Genomic DNA, 7,089 nt, shown 5'->3' with positions numbered 1-7,089 from the left:
AGCCTTAATTTAAGTCAATTGTTAGTGCTACTTTGGAGGTGATCTAGAAGAGAATGACCGAAAAGGAAGAAGTTAGAGTACAGGTCGTGAGGCCGCTCTTGCTATGGTTTCATGATGTGTTTTATGTTCATTGATTAATCAGTATAGTCTCTAAAGATGTTCATTGACGGAGTTTCTTTTTACTGATTTGTATTGCATGATATCTTCAGTAAAATCAAGGATGACAAGAAGCCTGAAGCTTTCACCAAGAAAATATTTTCTCGCTTTGGTTTACTTTTCAGGTTAGTTGCTTCAAGCAATGCGAATGACTGAGATTCCGTTTATGCCTTCGGCAGTTTTCAATCAAGGACTTTCTTCATTTGTATGTAACTACTTGTACGTTTTCTCTGCATAGTTCTCGGCTTGGACCAGTTTAATTTTCATATCCCTCCACAACTAATTCAGAATGGGAGGACTTCAGAAGATGAATTGAACAATTTCGAAGATGAATCGAGGAATTTTAGAGCCTCTAGCGACAAGGATGATCCAACATATTATGACGATGATGGAAACTATTATTACAATGAAAACTATTATTACGATGAATGAATCTAATTGTGTATCATGAGTGTCTCTGAAACTGATTAAGGGTGTTCTATGTATTTTTTTTTATTAATGGCAAAGCTGCTAAGCTTTAGATGTTGTAGTATCCTGCCATGAAGTTGGTTGCGACTTAAATTCAATTCTATCTTAGCATTTATTTGAAATTGAAGTATGACAATTATCATTTATATACCTGACAATTTACGTTTCTTGCATACCATGGGTTAAGCATTTATATGAGTGGCAATATTTCCTTCAACTGTTTTAATTTTTAACAGTTTTGGAGCCATCACTGGTGGGTACTAACAACGGTTCTTATTTTAACCTAACCTGAGTACTGTATAGGAGGGTATGTTTGGAATAAATCAGTTTTGATAACTCACCGGGTCACACTGAGTCAGACTCGCACATGGTTGATACCTTGTTGCAGAGTTCGACTAATAATGTACCTTTTCATAGAATATCAAATTTCTATGAGCTTTGCTCCTAAAATATGTCAAATTTGTTATAAACGTGTAATTATGTTAAGAATATCTAGGGTAAATCTCGTTTATTACTGGGATGCACTTGTGTCTAACCCTATAAATAGAGGTTCTAATGTTTGTCTATTGTACATATTAATAGAATTTCTCTCTCTCTTCTTCCCCTCTATTTTGTGTCTCTTTCTATATCTTTTCTATTTACAAGACGTTACCATGCACGTTGCTCTACCAACCGTTGAAACGAAGAAGATTCTTTACATCTATATCTAATCTTCTCTTTGGTTTAATTTTTTCTTTCTATCTATATTTATTAAAAAGATTCTAATAAATTTTATATTGATTTTAATATATATATGTTTGTGCTCCGTCTAGCAAAGGTTGTTGTCTATTCAAAAACGGTGGACTAGATTTTGACCTTAATGGGTCACACGAGAAAATATCCTGATCTAGGAATTACTGGCTAGTCCAGGAATGAGGGAATCGGTTACTGGCTAGTCCACTCCCAGAATTGATTTATCCTCTGGTCCAAAAACATGTTTTTGGACCAGAAACTTTATCCTCTAGTCCATCCACGTGCGGTTTACACAAGACCAGATTTCAAATATTTCAGACATACCCTTCTGCAACTCAAAGTGACGAACATAAAACCAAGTCAGTTTCTTTCCTCTTTTTTTCTTCTCAGATCGGTTTCTCTCACTCTGCGTTTTGGGAGAATCAATTTCTGGTACTGTTTTTCAATCATCTTCATCTGAGCTTCGAATTAGGTTCTTCTGAGTTTCGAATTAGGTCATCTGAGCTTCGAACCAAGGTATTTATCCTTTCAATCATCCTCTTCTGCTGTTGTTCTAGAAATCTTGATGAATAATTAGGTTTATTCTGATCCGATTTCTATCAGGATAATTGTATATGATGTACATTGTTATCTTTTTATGATTTCGTTTTATGATTTCTGTTTTATGATGATTTACAATGTCAATTCAGTTTCGAAGTAATTTCCGTTCGTTTTTTAAGTAATTTTCGTGATTTTTGTGTGTTTCAATTAGGTATTTGAGCTTCGAATTAGGTTTATCTCAGATTCGAACAAGGTATGATTTATTTTTATGATTTCTGTTATGTTTTTTGTAATCTGATTTTTTGTATTTTCTACGTTTTTCTGTTGCTGTTCTGTTTAGTTTTCATTAGACAGATCGTGTAGTATGTATTACCAATACGTACTCCATATAGCGTGCTCTCTTTTCATTCTGCAGTAGATGCCAATACATATGAATATGAGTCAGTACATGTTAATACGTCCTACATATAGCATGATCTTTTTTCATCCTGCAGTAGATGCCAATACATATCAATATGAGTCAGTACATGTCAATATGTACTGCTTATAGCATGTCAATACAAAGACTCTTTTTGTTTCATCTCAGTACATGTCATTTTTTACAGGGTTAACATGTCTGACGTTGCTCCCAAACCAGACTTCTCCATCTATTCTCATGTATACCATAAGCAATATCATTTTGCATATGAGGTTACATCGTTTTCAACTTTAGAGGATTTGAAATTTTGCATCTGTAATATGTGGAGCTGGTTGACTCCATCGACTATTTTGGTTAACAATTTCCAGAATCAAGCGATAGTTCCTATTCTTGCCGATGTAACACTCCAGGGCATCTCTGCATTACATTCTTCAAAGAAATCAGCTTTCTTTGATTTGCACGTGGAGGTAATTTCAATGGCGCATCTAGGCGTATGGAAGTTGACAGTAATGCAGAATTAGTTGTCAGTGCAAAGAATAGTTATTTGAAAGAAGGTAAAGAAGCCCCAAGAGTGTTTTTTTCAGATGGTTGGGATAAGATTTTTGATGATACAGATCAATTATTCTATGGTGGTGTTGATGTTGTACGTATAGCATGCCAAAAATACTGCATGAGAACTGGATATGAGGTAATTAAGAAGAAGAATGACCTTGAGAGATTAACCGCCGTATGTAGTGTGAAAGGTTGTTCATGGAAGCTTCACGCAACTGCCATTGGTAGTTCTATTGATGTTTTTAAGATAAAGGAATATGTGGGAAGGCACACCTGTGGCGGTGGTTATATGTTGAAGAATACAAGAGTTACAAAAAAACTCATGAACAGTCTAATTCATGAGATGGTCAGGCACAACCCTCGCATAACACCAGCAGAGATCATAGATTATCTTAAAGTTGGTGGTGGCATTGAAATCCAGTATCACCACGCATATCATGAAATTGAGTTGTCGCATAAACAGATTTTTGGTAATGATGTGAAGTCGTACACTGATCTTGCTTGGTGGGTGAATGTTGTTAGGGAAACAAACCCTGGGTCATTTATTGATTTCGATCTCAATGATGCTACAAAAAGATTCAATAGACTTTTTGTTTGCTTTGGAGCTTGTATAGAGGGATATAAACTATGTCGTCCCATGATTTTCTGTGACTGTGCATTTCTCACTGGAACTTTTAAAGGAGGTCTCATGGCAGCAACATGTCTTAATGGCAATCAAGGAAACTGGTTCTTTTTTTTTGATATGTAGTGTCTGGTAGTTAGATCACTCATATTGACCTTACTTCACTATCTGACAATGAGTATTGACCATACTACATACTACATATTGACCTTACTGAGTATGAGATAAACCATACTGCATGTGAAAATGTAGTGTCAATCAGTTGCTTAACATGTCATTATGTAGTGTCAGGTTTTCACATATCAACAAAGAGGTAAACCATACTGCATGTCAATATGTAGTGTCAATATTAGTTGCTTAACATAACTAGTAATTCCTTTTTGCAGGATTTTATCCGCTTGCGTTTGCTTTAGTACCCGGTGAAGACAATATCAGCTGGGAATGGTTTTTCAAGAAACTGAAGGAGGCTTTGAATGATGATCGCCCAATCACTTTTATGACTGACCGAGGTGAAGGGTTGGTTAAATATATTCCCAAAAAGTTCCCTGATTCTCATCAAAGATATTGTTACTTCCATTTGGACAAAAACTTACCTATCGCAAAGTCTGACGAAAAGTATAAGGAAGTGACTGATGCTTTCCGAAAGGCGACATATGCTCTTTCTCCTACAACATACGAGGAAGGTCTTTAAGAAATGGTTAATATGGGAAGGCCTTGGGTTGCTGACTTCTACCGCAACATTCCAAAAGAAAAGTGGTCCAGTGCTTTCTTCAAGGGCTGTAGTTATGGTTACACTTCATCTAGCGTTGCTAAATCGTTCAATAGCTGGATTAACAAAGAGAAGAAATTACCTGCGTGTGCGTTCGTTGACTCGATCAGGTTTGTATCAGTTTCCTTAGTCACAGTACAAGCTTATATTAGTTTTCTTTTTGTAACAGTATTAGCATATATGTTCTGTTAATCTATGTATATTTTTAGTATAATAGACTTGTTGTTCCCTTGTCGTGTAGGATACATATGATGGAAATGATGTCAGAACGTCGTGAAGAGAGTCTCTTGATGGACCCAGAACTGCTAACCCCTACGTATCGAGCCTTGCTTGAACTACACATCCAAATTGGCCGTCCCTGGAAAGTTAGCCAGTCAGATGCTAATCGTTATGAAGTGCATTCTCCAAGGTTAGCGTTTACCCCTAATCTCTATCATCTGAATGTTACTTACTTTCTCTTTCTTTTTTTTTAAGTACCATGTTTCTGTGAGAACATATAAATATATACTGTGTATATTAGGTGTACTGAAAAATAACACGTGAATATATACTGTGCAGATCTCATATGGTAGATCTAGAGAGAAAAACTTGTACTTGCCAACGATGGCGTGTTTATGGTTTTCCATGCTCGCACGCTACTGCAGCTATTACTAGATCTGGAGGAAGGATTCTTGATTACGTTGAAGATTATTTCAAAGTTACCACTTTTCGTAAGCTATATTCAATAGCTATTAGACCCGTTCCTAACCACGACAGGTATGTGTCTTTAATCAGTACATTTTCATATTTTGCATAACAATATGTAATGGTAGATACCACTTACACATGTAATAACAATTGAAATTGTCAACATAAACCTACTTACATGTGGATGTTACATACTGATACGTAATGGTAGATACCACTACATTTTTTGATATTTGTTTTTCAGGAAAAATATACCGTGTACATATTCATATGTAGTTGTGGTTCATTCCATTTATATGATACTGTTTTTTTCTCACAGGCCCGATGAGTATCACGTAGATGATATCGTTCTCCCAGCAAAAGTAATTAGGTCTCCACCAGGCAGGAAAAGGGGAAACGTATTAAGTCTGCATATGAGACTAGTAGAAAATCTGTCAAGTGTTCAAACTGTAATTTGAAGACTCATCACAACAAGGCAACATGCAATCTTATCCGACAGTATGAACTTTATGAAGAATGATTTTGTGTCAGGTATGTATTTTAGTCAGATACATATTAATGTCTTAATTAAGTAAGTATGATACAATACAATGTACTTTTAAGCAAGTAGTGTTCTGATTTCTCTTTTTCTTTTATCACAGGCTTGAACGTGCAGCAGAATGTTATATCGATGATGTTGCCAGATTCCTTTTCCACAATTCTTTCCTCTCCCTTGTTCTATTCTACCGTTTTTCTTTTTGATTTTGTCAGTACCAACTGAATTTGGTTAATAAGTATTTCATTTACAGTACATACATTACAAGTGTACTGAAAATACTGTTTTTGTTGTTTCTTAGAACATCTTTTGGTTTTTGAAACATTATAAGTCTATCAAAATGTAGTTATTGTAGTTATTTTCGAATAATGAAATATGTTGTTAAGTCTATCAAAATGTCAGTATCTATCACCAGTAGTGAAGTATTTACATACTGAAATTACATGTCAGTATTGTAGTGTTAGTATCTACCACTACATACTGATATAGTGGTTGTAGTGTAACCATACTAGATGTTTGTAACAAGAAAACAATCAAATATGTACTGGTTTGTGGTTTAACCATCTTCCACTAAGATTATTTAGAACATATCATAATTACAATTCCACAAAAACTTTTGTGGTTTCAATCAGGTTAGTACATATTAAAGAAAACAATCAGTACTTACTGATATGTAGTGGTTAGTTTAATTATGATATGTGGTTTTCCAGCTGATTCACCATCTTCACGGGGGTCGAGGGGGCAGCGCCCCCTCGTATCAACAACACAAAATCATGTTTAAGTAACACAATTGAAATATCACTACATTAAAGTTAAACCCAAATTCAAATTAAAAATCACTACATATTAGATATACCCAAAAAAAACATGTTTGGAAAAGCTATATGTTTTTGAACATTCTTGAACTCATGAAATGAAATGTAACCAAGAATAAAAAGAAAAGAAAATAGGTAAATAGTGATATGTACTGTCAGATTACTTTTAGCAAGTAAGACTATTTTTGTGTTATCTGCCAACTGATTTCTGGTGGAGATGCTTTCAGCAATTTGCATGCTAACGGGACCCTTTTGTTACGAATCTTCGCTTGCACTTCTTCATCATCTCCCAAAGGCACTCCCACATATTTTCTTTTTGACTTCATCTTCATAAAATGCATCACAAACAGTAGACAGTCTGGCGATCCCCCTTGTTGAGGTGCTTCACATTCACTATTACATTCTTCATTGTTACTTTGTTCTTCTCCAGCAAGTACACGTTGATAGGTACGTACATGTAATCTGCCATTTTGCAGGCGTGTGGATAACAAATACCTCCCCATTCATCCTTAGAAGAATTGTAGTGGTTGAACACCATTTTTTCGCAGTCATACTCAAGTAGCGTCCAATGAAGATTGTGGTGGCACATTGGTACAAGAATCTTCTTGATACTTTCATCCATCGCCAATATTGGTTTGTAAACAGAATCATGTGCTGCTCCTTTGAGGTTATCCGAGAACTCGACATTGTACTGAAAACATGGATGTACTTGAAATAGTTTATATCTAATTTTGTTTTATGCAATATCGATATGTAGTGTACCTACCCCTACATACTTTTTTAATTTTTGAATAT

This window comes from Papaver somniferum, chromosome 9 (assembly GCF_003573695.1).
Source record: "Papaver somniferum cultivar HN1 chromosome 9, ASM357369v1, whole genome shotgun sequence".
NCBI classification, from domain to species: domain Eukaryota; kingdom Viridiplantae; phylum Streptophyta; class Magnoliopsida; order Ranunculales; family Papaveraceae; genus Papaver; species Papaver somniferum.
Note: the sequence above shows the minus strand (reverse complement) of the source record.